This window comes from Mixophyes fleayi, chromosome 11 (assembly GCF_038048845.1).
Source record: "Mixophyes fleayi isolate aMixFle1 chromosome 11, aMixFle1.hap1, whole genome shotgun sequence".
NCBI classification, from domain to species: Eukaryota; Metazoa; Chordata; class Amphibia; order Anura; family Limnodynastidae; genus Mixophyes; species Mixophyes fleayi.
The window spans coordinates 32,800,983-32,822,943 of record NC_134412.1 but is presented as its reverse complement, the minus strand read 5'-3'; the positions used below and the strand labels follow the sequence as shown (position 1 = coordinate 32,822,943).

The 21,961-nt window shown below is 38.3% G+C and overlaps 1 protein-coding gene across 5 annotated transcripts in view; it reads left to right on the top strand.

The window, feature by feature from the left end:
- GRIN2D (glutamate ionotropic receptor NMDA type subunit 2D) overlaps positions 1 to 21,961 on the top strand; it is a 557,401-nt gene that overhangs the window by 63,798 nt on the left and 471,642 nt on the right. For 4 of the 5 annotated variants that reach the window (XM_075191487.1, XM_075191484.1, XM_075191483.1 and 1 more), the window contains one exon: positions 2,871 to 2,937. The exons of the other annotated variant lie outside the window; for it this stretch is intronic. The gene's annotated coding sequence lies outside the window, so the exon portion shown is untranslated. The remainder of the gene's footprint in view (positions 1 to 2,870; positions 2,938 to 21,961) is intronic. 5 annotated transcript variants of the gene reach the window in all.

The window sequence follows — 21,961 nt, the reverse complement described above, 5'->3', positions numbered from 1 at the left end:
TTTTTCATGTAAAATGAACATATTTTTAATGGTTAAATAGATTACCGTGCAAGGAGGAGGGGACAGCTAAGGCTCTGACATTTTTTTATATTGGCATATTGATTTGAGTGACTGAGATTACTTAAGACGACTGATACACACAGCATCCAATTAGACATCAACATCTGCATTTGCCAAAATTGAAATCTTTAAACTAATTTATTGATGCAAAGGCATCTGTTGGACTTTGTATCGATTGTATGCACCGTTTGTTCCCCTGGTCTGCATATTGAACCTTATAACCTAGTTCCGGCATTATGCCGTCTTTATGCCCTTTATCTGCATACAGACACCTGTGAACTTTCACGCACAGCAGAAGCTTGAACATCTATTACTTGAATACCTGAACTTATGGAAAGTATTGATTGCCTGCATAATGCGCTCTATGCACCTATTGCCTGCATACTGGAATGTATGCTCTGTAGCTATCACGTGCAGAATGCATTATATGCAACTATTGCCTGCATACTGGAATATATATTCTATAACTATTTCCTGCATAATGCATCTTATGCACCTTTTTCTGGCTTATTGGAACATATGTACTGTAAATGTTGTGTGTGTATTGCACCGTATGCACCATTGCATACATTATGAACCTATTGCCTGCATACTGGATTGCATGCTCTGCACCTATTCATGTCATTCTGCACATTACAGTATATAACTATTGTCTGCATACTACCCTGTAGATCTATTCCTTGCATACTCTAGTCTATGTACTGTATATTGCCCACATGCTGGGTATAACTTTCCATCTGTTTCAAGTCTGTATCATTTATAGTTGATTGCTGAGTATTTTAAATATGATATGATAAATGTGAAGTGAGTATATCATGTTGTGACATACGTATGTGTGTAAGATGTATATGGGCAAATGTTAGTAAATTGAGCAGTTATTTTACAGATAATTGGAGCTCCTAATGTTCTGAAGCTGTTACAATGTACTTAATTTTACTAGCATATTACAGAAGTGTCATAGATCCCATACAGGGGCAGCAGCTCCGTTTCGCCAGCGCTGTCCTATACAACAGCCGCGGCGCTGTCTAAGAAGCGTCTGCGGCGGTGCTGTATACAATACAGCACCGCCGCGGACGCTTCTTTGATAGCGCCGCGGCTGCTGTATAGGACAGTGGCCACTTAGTTAGCGCAGGGGGGGTTTCTAGAGACTCAGTACCCCCCCTGCGTGCGCCACTGCCATAGGAAGATTCTAAATTGTGTGTAAGTATCCATCACCCTCCGGTATGCAGCTGCATACTAGACACACCAGTCATCATCTTAAGTAAAATAGTTAAGATAAATTATGGGGGAAAAAGACAAATGTGCCCCTCCCCCAGCCCGTAAAATTGATGGCGGGGGGGGGGGGTCGTGACAATTAATCAATCATTACATTTGGGGACTCCTTTTGATTGGTTTGTTCGAATACCAGAGTTTCCAATGACCTGGCCTACATTTACAACTAAAATCTATGGCTTAAAAATCGTTGGTAGTCAAGAGAATTCCGACAGTAATGACAGTGACATTAATATGGCGACTATATGTGAGTAGAATATGAGTAGAGACCCGGCATTGAACAAATACAGACTTACTATGAAAGTAACTCAACATTGCAGACACAGTGCCATTCTCTTCACATTGCCGGTTTTAAGGGGTGGAGCCAGTGACCTAACCCTTTTTTTGATTAAACAGAGTCCCGGCATTGCCCCCTTAAAACCGGCAATATGAAAGAGAATGACATTGACCTACCCCGCCCCTTAATATGCTGGCTTTCACAAAGTACCCACTGTTTTGGTAAGACATTTATTCTAATGAATGTTTTGTTTAAACATTCAAAAATAAGTATATTGTAGAATTTATTGCCAGGGCAACATTTATATCAAACGGGTGCCCTTTTCCTAAAATCTGAGCCTTTTCATACAAAACTTTATTTATTTCATATTTTCAGTTAGGTGATAACATATATTCTAGGTATTAATAATTACAAAGTAAATACATTTTGCGAGGTGAGCCAATATTCATGAGAATGTAAACTAGAAACTCGTATATCATGAGCATGCAGTCACAAAGTGCCACCGGTTCCTAGTGGACTGTCCAGATACTGAATTTGGATCAGTACACAACATTTGGTGTAGATGACAGATACTTTTCTAATTGCTTGCTGTGAGTTACAGCACTTTTTTCATTTGCACCATAAATGTCACCACATATATTAAATTCGCCCTCAGTTTACAAACTATGCCCTTGACCTTTTTTTGTAGCTATTTTTGTGTGGATAATATCATTTTTCATGATGATAAACATTTTGTTACATTACATTACAACACATTGCTTAGCAGAGTGTCGGAAACCTCATTTTATTTATTAATTCAGAGTTTTGTTTGCTCAAAATCAATTGTAAATGCTACATTAAAGGTGCTATATATCTAAATAAAATATATAATATATATTTACCCTAAATTAATAATGTTTTCTGACATCTTACTACACAGATGTACCACCTACAGTATTTACTTTTAAAGTGGACCCATCACCTACACACTACTGGCAGCCATTTTAAACACATTTCTAAGCTGAATATTGGTCAAGCCCACAAAATGGTCGCCTGTACAGATTACAGATGTTGGATCCACTGTAACAGCCTTTGGCTATGATACTATCTGTGATCCTTCAGTTCATTTACAAAAAGATCATACTGGTCGGCCTCTTACAATACTGTTTAGTGTGATGTTTGTTAAGGATATTGATTGGAAATGACAGATTCTTAAAAATTTATAAAATGCTGGAAAAAAAAAGTGTTCACTTATCTCAAAATTTCTATTATTTCTTTGCAGTACACAGACATTACTTTCCACAAATAAGTCTAACAATACAATTTGGAGAGAAAGGGAAAGAAAAGGGGTAAGTAGGGAATATTTTACAAATCTTTATATATATTTTTTTAATAATGTTAAATTAAGGAATAGCTTGATCAGGTTCTGTTCATGGCAAAGTCTTTGTATATATATTTTTTTTCTCTGGTTTTGTACTTACTTATCCTAGGATTTGCTGTACAAAGCTACACACATCAGCAAGAGAATACCCCAGGGAAACTTCTATGTTTAAAATGGATAAGAACCCTACAATATTGAATGTTTGCTGTGTGCTCACTGCATATCATTATTGAGACTTCTTGTCAGCAATTTGACCTCTGCAGAACATATGTTAAGTAAAGCACGTATAGACACTTATAGGTGACCCATTCTTCATCCCCTGAATTAGTCTGCAATATTAATAATTGTTATGTAACTTTTTTTTATATATTCAAAGCTGATAATGTAAATATTGGTTTAATAAAAGTCGAATTAAGCTGGTTATAAGGTAAACTTCTTATACTGTGTGTCTCCTGTTTATATACTACTCATACATAAAGAATGTTAAAAGATATTTAAGAGCTCATCAGTTTATTTCTGGTCTTTTTTGCAAATAATAGTTAAGTGATATTGTTACATCGTACAGTTATATGGATATTTAATTTTAATAATGAAACTTAATTAACATCTAATTAATTTGAAGGGCTGTGACAGCAGGGAAATAAAAAATAATTGTGCTATGAAGACCTAAAAATATTATTTTTAAAATGATCTTCTGCATACCTAATTTTAGATGTCCGGTGGGACACATGAAAATGATATGGTATGTAATACCGCATGGTTTTTAGGGATAATATATAAAAATATTGTTCAGACTGTAGATTAATAGATAGTAATGTTGAAACAAGAACAAAGCGGTAGATTTACTAAAACATTTAAAAAGGAAAAAGTGAAGGTGTTGCCAATAGCAACCAATCAGATTCTAGCTATCCTGTTCTAAAATGTACTAGCTAAACGATAGCTAGAATCTGATCAGTTGCTATGAGCAACACCTCCACTTTTACTTTTTAAATGTTTTAGTAAATCTACCCCAAAGATCATCATGCTCAAACTATTCTTATTTGTTCTGGATGACTTTGAACCAGTGTTTGTGCATTTTGAAAATACTTCTTTGCATAGTATATGTGTTTGTTCTTTAGTTAATAGTCAGGAGGTAGTTATACTCTTTAAAAATAGAATAGAATAATCAGAAACATAGTGCTTTGAAATGACAGAGGAACATATTTAATTTTAATTTGATAGTTGACTTTTTATCTTGACAGATTTCTGAGATTTCTTTAGGTTTTTAAAAAAAAAAATATATATATAAAAAAAAATATTATTTTTTAGTTCAATGGTAAACGCATAAAAAGCATCACATACTGTGGAATATAAACTGCCTTATATTTTCATGCAAATATTGTAAGAATGTATTTGCTGTTCATATTTTTCAAGTAGAAATTGACACAAAAATATGCTTTATTTTACACAGCAACCATATTTAGCTTTACAGCTTAAATGGGGTGGAAATCTCTTTTATAGGGTGCACCACAATTGTATGTACACGTTCTGTGAATGTCTCACATTCTACTCCATCCATTTGTTATATGCTACATGATTGCTTATTAGCAATTTGGCCTGGGAAGGAATTAACTAAGAAAGGGGGTGTGGATGTTCAGTCTTGTGCTATGCTATGCTAGTGACTGCACCAGTCCAATAATGTGACACATTTTATGGACCAAGGGCCTGATTCATTAAGGATCTTAACTTGAGAAACTTCTTATTTAAGACTCCTGGACAAAACCATGTTACATTGCAAGGGGTGCAAATCAGTATTCTGTTTTGCACATAAGTTAAATACTGACTGTTTTTTCATGTAGCACACAAATACTTGATAGCTTATTTGTACACTGAAATTTAAAGTTGATATTTGTGGGCTACATGAAAAAACAGTCAGTATTTAACTTATGTGCAAAACAGAATACTAATTTGTACCCCTTGCATTGTAACATGGTTTTGTCCAGGAGTCTTAAATAAGAAGTTTCTCAAGTTAAGATCCTTAATACATCAGACCCCAAGTCCATATCTAGTTAATGCCATATCAAGATGGGATAACAGGTTCACATTCTGCTCTTCTGTTATTGCTATTAAAACAGTAATTGGACAAATTCCTGAGTGGTGTAAGTAACTAATTATTTATTGATAAATCCTCCCTTTCCCCTTCCCTGAATCTTGATCCTAGTTGCACATTCATCCACATTGTTAAAATTCACAAGTTTGCTACTATAGATAGATTTGGTTTTGCAATGCTTAAGTCCCACCAGCTTCTAATAGTAGACACAGGTAGTGGGAAAAAAAAGGGAAACACTTAATAGGGTGTTGAGCCATCATGTGCAGCCAGTATGGCCTGTATGCTACCAATGTGTAGGAGGGAGGCAGCACAAGAAAGTCACTCAACTGATATCTTGGCGATGTTGGTGGAGAACATTGTCTCAGGTGTTATTTCAGAATACCTCACAGATGCTCAAATCTCCAGCCGGCTTCAGATCTGTGTTATACTCATCAAATCAATGAGCAACCAAACATGCTCTGTGCATAGGGGCATTGTCATTCTGGAAGACAACCCTCCTGTCGGGAAAGAAATGGTACAGCATATCATTAAGTAGTAATGGGCATTGACCTTGCTTTCTAAGGGAATGACTGCACGAAAACCGTGCCAGGAAAATGTGCCTCCATGACATCAACAAAACTATTCACTCTTGGAAACAGTCAGTCGGGACTGTAGAGTTCTTTAGGTTGACAAAACAGTCCTGATGCATTAAGGCACGTAAATGCTGATACGTCCCGTATTTTTCATAAAATCACACTCCAGAAACTAACCATATGCCAGAGAATGCAACATCCAATTAATTTTCGGACCTCTACTAAAGTTTGATTTCATGGGCAGAATGGGGAATGGAATGGGCGTATGCACTGTTAATTTACAGTAAGAGTGTATCCTGCAGTGTATTGTCTGATAGAGCAGAGCGGACCTAGACATGTATTCATCAACAGACGTATCTTAACATCCGCTCCTTGTTGAACATGGAAGTGTGTATGCCTCATATATGTGCGTTTTTTTTAAAAAAAGCGCACAATATGTCCGTTTTGCGTTCCTTGATTAATCAGTCCCAACACGTGCACTCATCCATTTGTCGAGAATATGAACATGATTTTTATGATTATTTCGCCTGTACTCGACCCCTCGGTAGCCCATTGCCTGTGTTCTTTGCACCTCTGAATTCGCAAACATGCGTTACCAAGTTTATTGAATGATTTATGCGTTGCAACACAACTATGCAACTTTAGTCTGTGGAGTTCTTGTCAACCTGTTTTAGATTAAACTAGCTGCTCATGCCACAGGTTGATCTTTAATTGTTCCCCAGTTTTCCACTGTGCTCAGTGGTCAAAATGTAAATGTAGGTGTGGCGGTGTGTAAAATATAAGTGCATAGAATTTGATGGTTTTGCAATCACAGCAGTAGAAGTGATGGGATGGTATGAAACTGTATACCAACCCATTTCGCCCACTGATTACACTTGTAAATCATGAATGAATATCACTGTCCTGATGAATGTGCCCTTTACTGATGGAATTTATCCCTCGAGTTTCATTCGCTTAGAAAATGTTGCCCATGAAACATTGTCAAGTTGAGTTGCTTTTGTCACTGAAGCTCCGGACAAATAATCACACATCATTAAAAGTCACTAAGGTCTTCTCATCTTGCAGTCAAAACATTTTTACACATAACTCTGACAATGCTGGGGTGTTATTTGCTAATTAATGCATGAGCCACATCTGCGTGGAAGCCCTTGCTTTCAATATGCATGGTGTCTCTCATTTACCCAGGTGTTTCCATTTATTTGTTCACTATATAACACTAAGGGGGGAATTCAATCAGGAAATAAAAATGTGCGAAGTGTGTCCGAAACAGCCGCGAAGACACTTCACGTGTATTTTTTTTGTGAAAATATCCGCTGATTTAGAATCTCACCCCATAGAAGTGCGAGCAAAATTGAACGTACATTTTTACCATACTTCAAGTTAAAATGTGCAGGCGTGATGTTCTCGGGAACAAAGCGGCTAATTGAATCTCCCCTTTAGATTTCAATCTCTGCTGTGACTAGATATATATTTTACTGGTTTACACTTTGCAATAGACTGCCAATTCCAAGCCTAACTGTTTAAGGGGTAGATTTGTCAAACTTTCTGAAAATGAAAAGTTGAGGTGTTGCCAATACCAAGTCTAGCTATCATTTAGTTAGTGCATGCTAGAAAATTATAGCTGGAATCTGACTGGTTATTATATTCCTTTTTAGAAGGTTTGATAAATCTACCTCTAAATGTTAAGCTAGCAGTCTCCCGACCTTACTACAGGAGTACCATGAACCATTGTCTTGAAACTAGGATTGTGAAACGGACACTCCTCACCCAATAGAAAAAAGTGCCTGTTCACCACTTGATATAATATTTAGTATTTGAACACACTAATCAGTAGTGCTGCTGTTGGTGTTAGAGGTAGCAGATTTTTTTTATATAATATTTACGTTTCTTACATAGGGATACATTTATTATATTTCACTTTCAATAATGGTTTGGAATCTGTTACAGTTAACTTAAGAAATAGCAAAATATCTTAGGTAACCTCATACTTCACCAATGCGAGTGAAACTTTCAGGCATTTAGAGAAAGTATAATGACAGTAGTCTGGCAGCTGCTATTGGAAACAGCAGCAAAGAGAACTTTCGGTCACTAAAAAAACACTTATCTTTTGCAACTATTGTTGTTGGAGTGGTTAACACAATTGATTAAATGTATGAAAAAATTCCAACTTGAAACATCTATAATAGAATGGAATGCTACCATATACAAGGTAGAGCTACAATTTATTATGAGCAATATACTAAGCAGACTTGCATCAGATAACTAGCAAACACTGTAGAACCCCATACTCAGTATAGCATCCATAGATACACCCTCTGATGAAGAGTATAATTTTAGGCCTCTTGACCTGTATATAATGTATGTAACACCCCCTCTTGTGTTGTTATTGATACCTCGACACTAGGACCCAGAGCAGACACACCAGGAAGGTTGCTTAGGAACAAGGCTGGTATGGGAGGATCAGAACTAGTGATGTGCGGGCTCGGTTCCCCGAGAACCGAACCCACCCAAACTTCAGGATCTCGGTTCTCGCGATGTTTCAAATGCATAAATACACGCCTCCACAGCAATTCATTGCCATTTGACAGAGGGAGAGAGAAGGGATAGGTCGCAGGATTAGAGCAGAGAGACAGCAGTTATTACAGTAGTTATTACAGCAGGAAGAGAGCAGTTATTAGAGCAGGAATAGAGGCGTATAGAGGAGGCATTTTTTCAAACATTCATATTCCCTCCTAAAGAAACTATTTTCTGCCTGCAGAAATTGTAATATCCCAGCACAATTTCTTTCTGAATTTGTACTACAAGTGTTGGGTGTCACATATTCCCCTGTAATAAAAAGCTATTTTCTGGTGCTGAAAAAATTATATACCAGCACTATATATTTCTGAATTTGCACTACAAGTGTTGGGGTGTCTGATATTCCCCTCTTTGAAAAAAGAAATTTTCTGGTGCTGAAATTATTATATACCAGCATATATATATTTCTGAATTTGCACTACAAGTGTTTGGGGTGTCACATATTCCCCCCTTCTAATAATAACTATTTTCTGCCTGCTGAAATTGTACTATACCAGCACTATATATTTCTAGGTATTACCTGTAGAATTGCTTATCCAAGAAACAGATGGAGCGGTAGTAAAAAATATTTCCTAGATGTGGTAGGTACTGCCGTGTGTTTGAGTCATTGCTCTGTCCCTTACCATCCAGCCAGATCGCTGCAGTATTTGGCTGAAAGTGTATGAAAAGCATATTGTGACCTGTGAGATGGTCAAAATTGAATGGAAATGACTGCAAATTAGTGTCAGTTAGGTTAATAATAATGTAGTTGCAAAATAATATCTAAATTATGTTATTTTAGCCCAAAAAAAATGGCATTTTTTAACATATTGCAAAACAAAACCAAACAAAACCAAAACACGAAGGTAATCCAGATCCAAAACCAAAACATGAGGGTCAGTGAGCATCTCTAATCAGAACCCATCATCAAATGACCATTATCCAAATCAGAACCCCATCATACAATATATGCAGATCCCCTTCTAAAGAGCAGTGAAGAAGGAAAATACCCATTCCATGATTATTTTACATAAGTCAATTACCACTGTAAAGTGCAGATTGCATTATTTGATATCCTGGCTATCAAAATGGAGAGTTCTTGCACCCACTAGATCCTGCTTAAAATGCCAACTGGTGTTACTTAACTGATGATACCCATCAGGGCTAGAGTAACAATGGGAATTAAGGAGCTGATGTGCCAGGCCCTAAAACTAGACATGATTTTCAGTGCCAGGATGTTATGGCAGCCTCTGGGACAGACTATACAGTGTCACGCCTGAAGATCTGTCTGTACTCAGACTGGGTTGTGTCTCTGGAGCTGGACTGGTGACTACATAGACAAAGCTGGGTGGCCTGATAATGTCCCTCTGCATGTAGTGAATGGACTGGGGCAGATGGTGGTTACACTAGCAGGGGGGGAGCAAACAGGAACTGAATTGCTGGACCGGACTGTAAATGGAATGCTGTAAACGGAATGCTGTAAACGGAATGCTGGAAGAGGATTGCTGTAACCGGAATGGAACCGGAATGCTTTGACCTGAATGCTGGAAGAAACCAGAGCGGATGGAACCAAAGTGCTAGAATCGGACTGGAGACAGTATGCAGACTGCACTGTCAGAGCCGGGATAGTAACAAGACTGTAGCAAGATAGGTAGACTGCAAACTGCTGGGAACCAGGTTAGCATCTGGAATACAACGTTGCACTGGCAACAGGTAAAGGCTCCAGGAGGTCCTTTTATAGTTGTTGTTGATTCCTGATTGGAGACTGCAGTTAGTTGGGCAGAAGAAGCACTCTGAGTTCCTGAGATGGATCAGGTGACTATATCCAAGATGGCAGATCCCATGAACTGGTTTTGGAGGGAATCTGAAATGGAGGCTGTTCTCATCTGATTGGCTGAGAGGAATCATGTGGCTGAATCCAAGATGGCCGCGTCCATACCCTGTTTCTGGTGGGCTTTCTGGAGTGGAGACAGACTGGACAGCATCTTACAGAGAGGTCTGAAACCAGCAGAGCCTGAGAATCGCAGGGACAGCCCGGAAAGGCAGCAAGAGGTAAGTGACAGAACCTGAGAGTCTGGTGTGTGACATACGATTTTTGATGGTACTATCGTTCAAACCTTTATAGTCAATGCAGGTGCAATCTTTTTCTTCACAAAAATCAAACCTGTTCCGGCAGGTGAAGAAGACGGACGTATAAACCCCTTCTCAAGGTTTCTCTGCATTTATCCAGACATTAATTTAGTCTCAGGAAGAGAGAGCGGGTAGGTACGCCCCCTAGGGGGTGTCTTCCCTGGCATCAAATCAATCGGAAAATCCCACTCTCTATGTGGTGGTAAGGAGTCAGGACCAGCTTTAATGAAGACACTGGAGATGTCCCTGTAAGGTAAGGGTGGAAGCTCTCGACCAGAGAAGACCGTGGTTCGAAGAGGCATGACACGCTTTAGGCAGGAATCCTTACAAGATGCACCCCAGTATGTAATCTGAGACATAGTCCAATCAATTATTATGTAGCTGGAGCCAAGGTAAAGTCTGGTGGGTGATAATATTATTTGAGATGTGACTTCCATCCACTGCCGTGATGTAGAAAGGACGAGGTAAGAACTCTGTGGGTAACCGCAACTCTTGAACCACAGCAAATTGAAAACGCTACACAACTAGGTCAAGTTTTAATTATGGGGGATTTTAATTATTCAGACATTGATTGGAGTACTGAGGCCTGTGGCACAGCTAGATGAAATAGGTTTCTGAACATGCTAAAAGACCATTACATGTCCCAATTAGTAGAGTAACCAACTAGGAACCAGACTATACTGGACCTAGTAATAACAAATAATGTAGACGTAATATCAAATATTCAAGTAAGGGAACACTTGGGAAATAGTGATCATAATATGGTCTCATTTCAAATTAGTTTCCAGAAGCAACGGCGGCTTTAAACTTTAGAAAGGCAAATTTTAATATGCTAAATGAGTCTATAAAGTGCATAGACTGGGACAAAGTTTTTGAAGAAAAAAATGCGGAAGAAAAGTGGATTATCTTTGAAATGTTGTTGGAAACATACATATATAAGTTCGTCCCTATGGGAATAAATGTGAAAGAATTAAGTCTAAACCAATGTGGCTAAGTAAAAAGGTAATGGAAGAAATGCAAAGTAAGAAGTGTGCATTTAAATTGTTTAATTCTGAAGGGTCTGAGGAGTCCTTTCAAAGGTACAAGGAATGTAATAACACATGCAAAAAGGAAATTAGATTGACTAAATTAGAAAATGAAAAACAAGTTGCAAAAGAAAGTAAGACAAACCCCAAAAAGTATGTAAATGGAAAAAGAATTGAAAAGATAATATAGGACCCTAAGAAGTGAGATGGGTGAATTGATAAATGATACTAAGGAAAAAGTAGAGGTATTAAACACTTTCTTTTCTTCAGTATTTACTAGAGAGAAACAAATTGTAAGAATAATACATAAAAATGTAAATTAAACCGTACCATTAATTAATACTTGGTTGACAGAGGAAGAAGTCCAAAAGCGACTGAAGAATATTAAGATAAATAAAGCTCCAGGTCCAGATGACATGCACCCAAGGGTTCTTATGGAGCTAAACTCATAAATAGCTAGACCGCTATTCTTAGTTTTTAGAGATTTAATCTCATCAGGCTCAGTACCAAGGGCTTGGCGAATAGCAGATGTGGTGCCGTTGTTTAAAAAGGGGACGAGATCACAACCAGGGAATTATAGACCTGTAAGCCTGACATCAATAGTGGGGAAACTACTGGATGGTATATTAAGGGATGGTATCCAGGACTACTTGGTGCGCAATAAGATTATTAGTGGGAATCAGCATGGGTTTGTGAGGAATAGGTCATGTCAAACTAATCTAACTAGTTTCTACGAGGAAGTTAGTGGGAACTTAGACCAGGGCAGCACAGTAGATGAGGTCTATTTAGATTTTGAAAAGGCCTTTGATACAGTGCCACACAAGAGGTTGGTTTACAAAATAAGGGAACTGGGTATAGGAATCAAAATTTGTACTTGGATCGAAAACTGGTTAGAGAATAGGGAACAGAGAGTTGTGATAAATGGAACATTTTCTAATTGGTCAAAAGTTTTAACTGGAGTACCTCAAGGTTCTGTGCTGGGACCACTCCTTTTTAATATATTTATTAATGACCTTGGTGATGGTTTAGAGAGTAAAGTTTCTATTTTTGCAGATGACACTAAACTCTGTAAGGTAATAAAATCAGAGCAAGATGTAGCTTCTCTACAGAGGGACTTAAATAGACTGGAGGATTGGGCAGCCCAATGGAATATGAGGTTTAACATAGATAAATGAAAGGTTATGCATTTAGGGATCAAAAACAAGAACGCAATCTATAAATTAAATGGCATTAATTTAGGAGAATCTATAATGGAAAAGGATTTGGGAGTGCTCATAGACAGTAGACTTAGCAATAGTGCTCAATGTCAAGCAGCAGCTGCAAGGGTAAATAAAGTATTGGCGTGCATAAAAAGGGGTATAGATGCAAGGGAAGACAGTGTCATTTTGCCACTGTATAAATTGTTGGTAAGACCTCATCTTGAATATGCAGTACAGTTACAGGCACCACTCTATAAAAAAGATAATTTTTAACTAGAAAGTGTTCAGAGTAGGGCAACAAAATTGATACAGGGTGTGGAATCATTAAGTTATTAGGAAAGGTTAGCCAGTTTAGGCATGTTTACTTTAGAAAAGAGGCGTCTAAGAGGATATATGTTTACTATGTACAAATGCATTAAGGGTCAATAAAGAGAACTTTTATGGGAACTTTTTACCCCAAGGACTATATATAGGACACGCGGTCACCCCCTAAGTTAAGAAGAGAGGAAATTTCACAACCAACAAACGATGGGGTTCTTTATAGTCAGGGCAGTCAAGATATGGAATTCATTGCCAGGGAAGGTTGTAATGGCAGATTCAATAGATATGTTTGAGAAAGGGTTAGACAAATTTTTCATGGAAAAGTGTATCCAGGGATATGACCGTTAATTAAAATGAAGGATAGTAGTGGATATAGGGTAAAAATAGGACTGCAATATTGGGTCTTGGGAGATTTTCACATTTGAAACAGATTGGCGGTTACTTACTCTGGATCAATTTCAAATATAATTGATCGATAGCAGGAGATCCAAAATAGGTTGAACTTGATGGACTGGTGTCTTTTTTCAACCTCATCAACTATGTTACTATGTTACTGTGGAATAATGAAGTTTCCTGCGGCACCAGAATCAAGAAGAGCTGAGAGGTTCTTGGTTCGCTGAGCATGTTCAAGAGTTATTGTTGGTACACAATCAGATTTTTGTGGAGAAGAATTTACTACTCCTAACCTAGCTTCTCCATCACCAGTTTACTGGACGCTTGGGGCAGGAATCAAGTAAGTGTCCCGGAGCTGCACAATAAAGGCATAAGTTTGCCAGTCGGCGTTTGACGCTCCTCTTTGGTTAAACGAGAGTGGTTCACCTGCATGGGTTCATCGCTTGGCAGTAAGGACTGCCGGGACCCTCGGTGATTCGGCTTAACCCATTCACTCCTTGCTTTCTCCAGGGCACGTTCCCGAAAGCGTAATTCAACGTTAGTACACAGGGAAATTAGCTCATCAAGTGTAGAAGGCAGATCATGAGTAGATAGCTCATCCTTAATTTTATCAGACAAGCCACTCCAGAAGGCTTCAATCAGGACCTCATTATTCCACTTCAACTCAGAAGCTAATATTTGAAACTGAACCAGGTAATGGCCCACAAGACGAGGCCTTTGTCGAAGTTGTAGAATTTCTAAGGATGCTGATGTGGTTCTGCCAGGCTCGTTAAAGATCCGACGGAAGGCTGCTGTCAATCCAGAACAAGAGGAAAGAAGGGGATCTGCTCTTTCACGCAATGGAGATGCTCAGGCTAATGCTTGTCCCGATAGGAGGGAAATGATGCACGCAACTTTTGCTTTCTCTGTAGGGAAATTTCTTGGCAGTAGCTTAAAATGGATCTCGCTTTGATTCAGGAACCCTCTGCACAGTTTTGGATCACCATCAAACTTGGCAGGAGTTGGCAGATGAAGACGAGAAGCCGTGGCAGGAACTTGAACAGGTGGAGATTGTACAGAAACAGAAGAGTCACCTAAACTGAGAGTAGTTTGAATGCTATCCAGGCGGGAGAACAATTCTTGAGGGAACTGCATGATTTGTCCCTGTGTGTTTTCCTGGTTCACAAGCTAATTCACCAGGCTTTGCATTGAGCCCCCTCCTTGGGGAAGATCACCAGCGGGATTCATTAGGCCAGTGCAAACTGTCACGCCTGCAGATCTGGCTCTACCCAGATTGGGTTGTGTCTCTGGATCTGGACTGGTGACTATATAGACAAAGCTGGATGGCCTGATAATGTCCCTTTGTATGTAGTGAATGGAATGGTGCAGATGGTGGTTACACTAGCAGGGGGGAGAAAACAGGAACTGAATTGCTGGACCAGACTGGAATCGGAATGCTAGACCAGGCTGTAAATGGAATGCTATAGCCGGAAATGCTGAAGGAGGATTGCTGTAACCGGAATGGAATTGGAATGCTGTGACCGGAATGCTGGAAGAGGATTGCTGTAACCGAAATGCTGTGACTGGAATGCTGGAAGAGGATTGCTGTAACTGGAATGTAACCGGAATTCTGTGACCGGAATGTTGGAAGAAATCAGAGTGGATTGTACCAGAGTGCTGGCATCGGACTGGAGCCAGAATGCATACTGCACTGTCAGAGCCAGTCACTATATTTGCTTGCTGCTACCAAGTCACCATCCAATCAAAGGGATGAAAGATTTATTCTCATTGGCTGCTAACTAGTTAACAACAAGTGCTTTGAATGTCTAACAGTTGTGACTAAACTGCATCCAACGTGCTACCATTTACAGTGGATGGGAATCTACATTGTATACTGTTTCATCTTTATATACAAGTCGTCAGAAAATGGGGCTTTGCAATGTACACTGGTCTATAGATGTGTCTCTTCATTTTGTGCTTGTCACAAGATGGAGCATGAATTCCATAATTGTTGCAAGTTAAGGGGGCTTTGCATTGTATAATAAGTAAAAAGTATCTCTGCATTTTATAATGGTCAGTGGATGATGAGGTTCTTCACTGTATATCATTAGATGATGGGGATCTGCATTATATACTGGTTATCAAATGTGACTGTGCATTGGGTACTGGTCACCAGAGGGGGTCCGCATTCTACACTTGTCACTAGATGATGTGATTCTTCACTGTATGCTAGTCATCTGACCACAAGTTGGCTCATTGATGATTGGACATTGAGTAAACAATCACGATTAAGTTATTTAGAAAGCAGCATATAAAAAAATTGCTTTGCTTTCATTTCTGAAAAGGTGGTCTTAAGGGTTGTTTTTAGAGGTTGCAAAGCATTTTATATGCCTTGAAATCACCTAAACATCACATAAAAGAAAATTCTGTTTGTAGTAGCTTTTACACCAAAGTGTTCTGACCCATATATACTTGAATAGTGATACAAAAATGAAGTGCATGCAACATTAAGTTTTTTGTATTTTTAAACTTAATGTATAGAGCCCTTTAAAATGTCCTGGAATGTCATAAAATGCTTTAAAAATGTTTTAAGACTTTTCAAAATAGCAGGATAAATGTGCCTAGTATTTTTCTTCTCTTCTTCATAAAAAGTTGTTTCTGTGTGAACAAGCACTTAATTACTTTCTAACAGCCAATCATCAATAAGACATACATAAACAGCATTCCGAAATGGAACATCTACATAGAGGTCGCTGCAGAATCATAGTGACATCATAGTTACATAATCAGGAACTGACTTCTCCAGCCAGGAGGAGCCACGCCCGGGTGGAGAAAAGCAGCTTTTTCTTGCACCATTACTATTACAGGCAATCAAACTATGAAGCGCATGAATGACCTGCATCAAGGTTTTCTCTCCATGCTTCTTGCCCTACTGGTAGAATAAAGTAAATATATACTAACCTAATGGGAGTATGGTAATTTGTGGCCGTCAGAAATGAAGAATCAGCAACACCAATACAGTGAGATGTGAGTCAAAGACCAGAACATGAACTCCGTAACATGACATGCATCTAGGGGATGATATTTATTTGGTGAAGCAAGGGAAGGGATGGGGAAACATAACCTTTAAGAATGGACAATTAGGATTGCACAAATTGACAAACAGGATAAATCAACTATATAGAACTCTTGTGATTTGTCCTTTAGGCTAATGCTCCTTTACATTGCAACAATTCAGCATATATTACTATAAACTATTTAACCTGTTCACCAATAAAGAACGCAATTGGCACTGTAACAACAATGCACATATAGATAACGGTACATTACCAAATATTGTTGCATGCATCATTATTTTACTTTGAAATGCATCTTGGTAATTAAACAGTTTAATTGTATTTTTTAATTAACTAATTAATTTCAAAGGTGGAATTTCATTTATAGCAATGCCAGTTTCTGAAACTTTTTACAATATCCAGGGGAGCAGCTAAATATCGCACTCAACTGTATCTTGTTCTCGACTATTGCTCAATATATCATGCCTAGGCTAAATGCTACTCTGAATGTAAAAAAGCAAAGTCTAACAGTAGTTACTTAAGTGAGCTGGCTCGTCACTTGCTTGTTTTACAATGGTAGTGCTGATTGAGTACATGGAATATAATCCCGTGTTTAGTCGCATTGAGCTGCCTACACACTTCCCATATGAAACAACCATCCATAATGTTCATTTCATACTCATGTCTCGCTTAAAGCAATTATCAGAGCTGTTAAAACTATTTTATAATTTTTTTATGTTTACTTTTGCTTTGAAAAACCCGAAGATGAAACTTCGTAAAAATAAATAAAAATATAAAGTTATAATGATCAACCCTGTTAAGGAAAACAAACAATTGATAAATGAAATATAATATTAAAATGTGTAAAGAGTGAACCAACAGATGTCTTCTCTTTTTTTAATAAAACTTGGAAATGTATAATTAAGGTTGATTTATTTTATTGTTCATTGTATTGAGAAATGGCTGCTTGTGGCCCATGTTGCAGAGATATTTATACATATTATTGAGCTTACCATGAGGATCTCTGTAGATGTTTAAATTATTAGAGACAATAAAGGGAATGTAGATTTTTCTACACTGGTTTCTGCTTAATACGTGAATTTTTTTATTTTTTTTATTTATCTCATCTTTAGACTCCAAGTAGTGCGGCCAACATTTACGTGTGTGTGTGTGTGTGTGTGTATATGTTTAGTTATATGCCTTTAATATTTTGAGGCCCAGTAATATGTCTTGCCTTAGTAATATGGCAGTACTAATATGGATAATGGGCTAATATGCCCAGCAATGGAAATATACCCAGTAATATTTGCAGTAGTAGTAAGTAGTAATACACCCAATAATATGGCCAATAATATGCTCAACAGTATTAACACGATAATTAGAAAGTATATGATTTATTTTCCCCTTATTTGCGTGGGTTTCCTCTGGGTGCTCATAGTTTCTCCCACACTCCCAAAACATACTAGTAGGTTAATTGGCTGCTGTGAAAATTGACCCTAGTCTCTCTCGGTGTGTATTTGTATATGCTAGGGAATTAGACTGTAAGCTCCAATGGGGCAGGAACTGATGTGAGTGAATTCTCTGTACAGCGCCGCAGAATTAGTGGCATTATATAAATAGCTGATGATGATAATAGCTGATGATGATATGATCATCTATCCGGCAGTAGTAACGTGGTTAGTAGTGTGTCTAGTAGTACAGTAGTAGTAATATGGTCATGTATAGACAGTATCAATAAAGTGTCCAGTAACTTGCTCAGGTATATGATCAGTAATATCTTCAGTAATAGTATTATGACCAATAACATGCTTTATTATAACAAAATAACTAGTATTGTTCCAATTGGTAGTAAAATTAGCCAGTAATATGCTAAGTAGCAGAAGTAGCGTGTCTTGTAGTTATGATTGTTATCTTCCTTTTTTATAATGATTAGATATTTAAATCTGTACATTGAGGGGATCATGACACAAACAAATTACATACAATGACATGAAACATAAGGTAGATTTGGCCCTGCCCAAATGAGCTTGCAATCTATGAGGTGTGGGGAACAATTGATACATAAGGAAGCGGAATAACAATTGGAACTGCCAGTGAGGAAAGTGTATGTGGCTATTATAAGGCAGCAACACTATCAGCCACCAATAATAAAGCAGCCATCGGCAACTGGCATTTCTGTACAGTTACTGGTGGTGTGGTACTGCTGGAACTAGGGGCAACATAGGAAATGAAAGAGTAAAACATGAACCAGTCACTGTAGAAATCTTAAAACAACTGATGTCAACCATAACTGTCCTTCACTATTTATCTTAACCGAACCTCCCTTCTCAACTGGTTTTGGAAAGGATTTTTCATTCATGTTGTACAGGTACTATTGTAGCCATCCACCAGTTTTGAGAAACTATGAGCCCAGTGGTTTTCTTTACTTTTGTTCTCGCTGCTGAAAGAGCAGGACAGTTGTTCCCCATGATTTTCGATGGGAGCTGCTGTCACCACGGCGGCAGTGAAGATTACCAAAGGAGTAACAGAGATTGCAACAGCAATGACATGAGCTCACAAGCTGAAATGAGATTCAATACATCTTCAAAACAATTCTTTCCTTGTTGGAAACAATTTTTTAACTGTTTTAAATTTATGGGCAGATGGTAACATTGGAGGAAAAGCATAGAGCTGATCTAAAGTGCAGCAATCCCTAACTGCCATCCTCATGTCACAAATAATGCAATAATAATGCAGTAATGTATCAACTAGTTTTCTGGCCAGGAAGTAGTGATATGGACAGTACCATGCTCAGTAGTAGTTAAATGAACAAGATATTGGCACAACGGCAGTGAGGAGTTAGCACTGCTGCTCAAAATACTTGCAATTTGACTATCCTTGAGCATTTTACTAGCACTGACCATGATATCCTTTTTGCATCCTTTGCACTAATTGCATCAAAGTTAATTACTTCTCATCACACCTATGCACCATTTTGGTCCTGCATCCAACTAATGTTATAACATTTACTTTAAAAATATTGGTATGCTCATTTCTTCACTGTCGTCACTGGCAAGTTTAATTGCCTTGGTTAAGAAAGATGATGTTACAGGTGAATTAGGTGGCATTGTGGTGCTACACACTCCTATTAGAACTTCTTCTGTACACCCACCCCTCCAGATGCATGATATTAACCTGCATTGTACAGAAAGCGCTTAGTTATACCCATTGTGTTGATGGTCACCAGAAGTGAAGATCAGCTACAAGAGTCCAGCAGAGTGAGAGGTGGACATATAAGTGCTACTTTCCATTTCTCTTAAAATGATCTCCAAGGCAAGGTACCTCATCCAGTCTTTTATACAGCCTTGTAGATATCGTCCTTTTCACGTGCAATACTTAGATCATATTATAAATGTTACAGCTAGTGGCTATTATCATAGTCTTGCAGAACCAGGAATAGAAGTCTTCATCTATAGCAGCCACCTTTCCCGTAGAGCTAGACAAGCTCACAGGGACTCAGATGCCCCCCAGTTCTTAACTATAGGGTTGTGTAAGCTTATTAGTAATCACGCAGCGAGGTAATAGAAGGCAGTAGACAGGTTGATAATGGCTAGTCAGAAATAGCCAAGGTCAGGGAACTGTAGCAGGTAGCGTGGTTAGAAACAGGCAAGGGTCAGGGCTCGTAGCGAGCAAGAGTATCCAAGTAACAGGCTAAAGGTCAGGGCAATAAGCAAACTAACGGGGTCCAAATCAAGCCAAGGGTCAGCAACGTTAATATATTCAGGATACATGAGACAGAAACAACGCAGGTCAGCAAACAGAACACTGAAACCAATAACCGGAAGGGAGGCTAAGCTCTCCCTGCCTTATAAACATGGTGGGGCCAATCAGAAGCAGCGGACACAGCAGAAATAATCAGCCTTAGAGGGCTGTAATTAATTGAGCATTTGCGCAGCACCCGGCTGCCCCTCATGCCGGGATGTGATATTATACTGAAAGAGCATACAAGCCATTGCCTTGGTGATAGCCAGGAGAAGCAGAAGTGATGTCCCGGTCGTCAACAGTGAGCCGTCATGGCTTGAGGCATCGTACATTGCTTGTAACAATAACTCCTTTTTATTCCTGGCTTTATATGTATTATATTGTTTATGCATAACATACTGTATAATGAGACTAAATGAGGATGGTTAAGTTCTCATAATAATGGCGTGCTGGGAATTTAATGGAATATTGCTACTTTAGTAAACAAGAAAGCTAGAGCTGCAATATCCTGGCCAAGACACAAGGACTTATCTCCTGGGCTTAACATTTTTGCTGTAATGACCCACTTAAAGAGCAGTGGTAAATTGGACAACTTCCCCCTGGCTATAAAAATTGCTGGAAATAAGGTTATATTTATACTTTGTGTTGCCCTAGGCCACCAGGAATTAGTGCGCTCTTAACACTGCTAAATCTCCCATGCATGCTCATTTCAGTCTACCCAATGAATCCTTGCCCGCTTGTTTTTGCTACATATATTGAATGATGGCATAAACTAATTATCATAAACAAAGGTAAAAAAAATGAAAACCAGGTAAGAAAATAACATGGTGTCATATCTCCAAGCAGGGCAGCTTTAGGCTTGTATCCTGAAGGCATATATGGTCACTATAGCCCTGGCTATAATTTGTATATAATACCAATTAAAAGCTGTGTGTCATATAATTGCCTCACAATTCTTGGATTTTGTAACTTATGGATTTAAAAAGAAAATATAGTAGCTGTAATATTGCCAGTCAAAACCTCAGCTAGTGCTATGGTTGACCTTTGTCAAACTATTAAGTTCCATCTAGTTTATCTTCCATGAGGTCTCTTTAACATTCATTTTGCATCCTTTCTTCTGTGTATTTGTACGATGCATACTTGTTTTCCAGTGCAGATTATTGTCTTTACATATGTGCTAAAAGCACATCAAAACATGACAAGAACATAATGTCAGAACTGGTTAATACTCAAGAGCAGCATAATGTTATTGTTACAAAGTTTGACGGCTAAACACAGCCATAACATCAGTGCCTTCAGTAAATTCTAGTTAGACTTGTGTCACTGCAGTAAAATATTTTGGATCTTGTTAAAGAATAAAAGGCTGAGAGTAATGGGAAGAAAATATAGCAAGCACTTGGCCATAACCCGTCACACAATACCCCATATGTGTCCCAGTCTGCCCGGACTGTCATTTTCTTAATCTGCAGCTGACCTGAACCTGTGTTATGTCATATTTAAATTCCTTTAATACCGAATCTCCAGTCCATCAGGAGAATTAGTTGAGAACAATCAGCACTAGGCTGAAGGCAATAATGAGGCCCTAAAATTATCCCACAATATCCTTTTAGCTTTGGTAACTGGTCCTACCTGACCATCTGTTCCTGTACGCTTCAGAAGAGATTGGCTGAGGGGTCATAAGTCTACCCTCAATTCCTGGACTGTGAATGGTCATCAGTGAAACAAACAAAAAAAAAAATCGTTAAAATTAGTAGCAGCAAAGACAACACAGCCACAGCTGCCTTGTAAATCGAGGTGTATGAAATCCCAGAAATTCTGTTTACAACGATTTGGCTGAATTTCTGTTCAAAATTCGCCAATATCATGATTAGTTTTGCAAATGAAAAAATTAGGAAAACCCGAATCCAATGCCAGTGTCCATTTCACAAGAC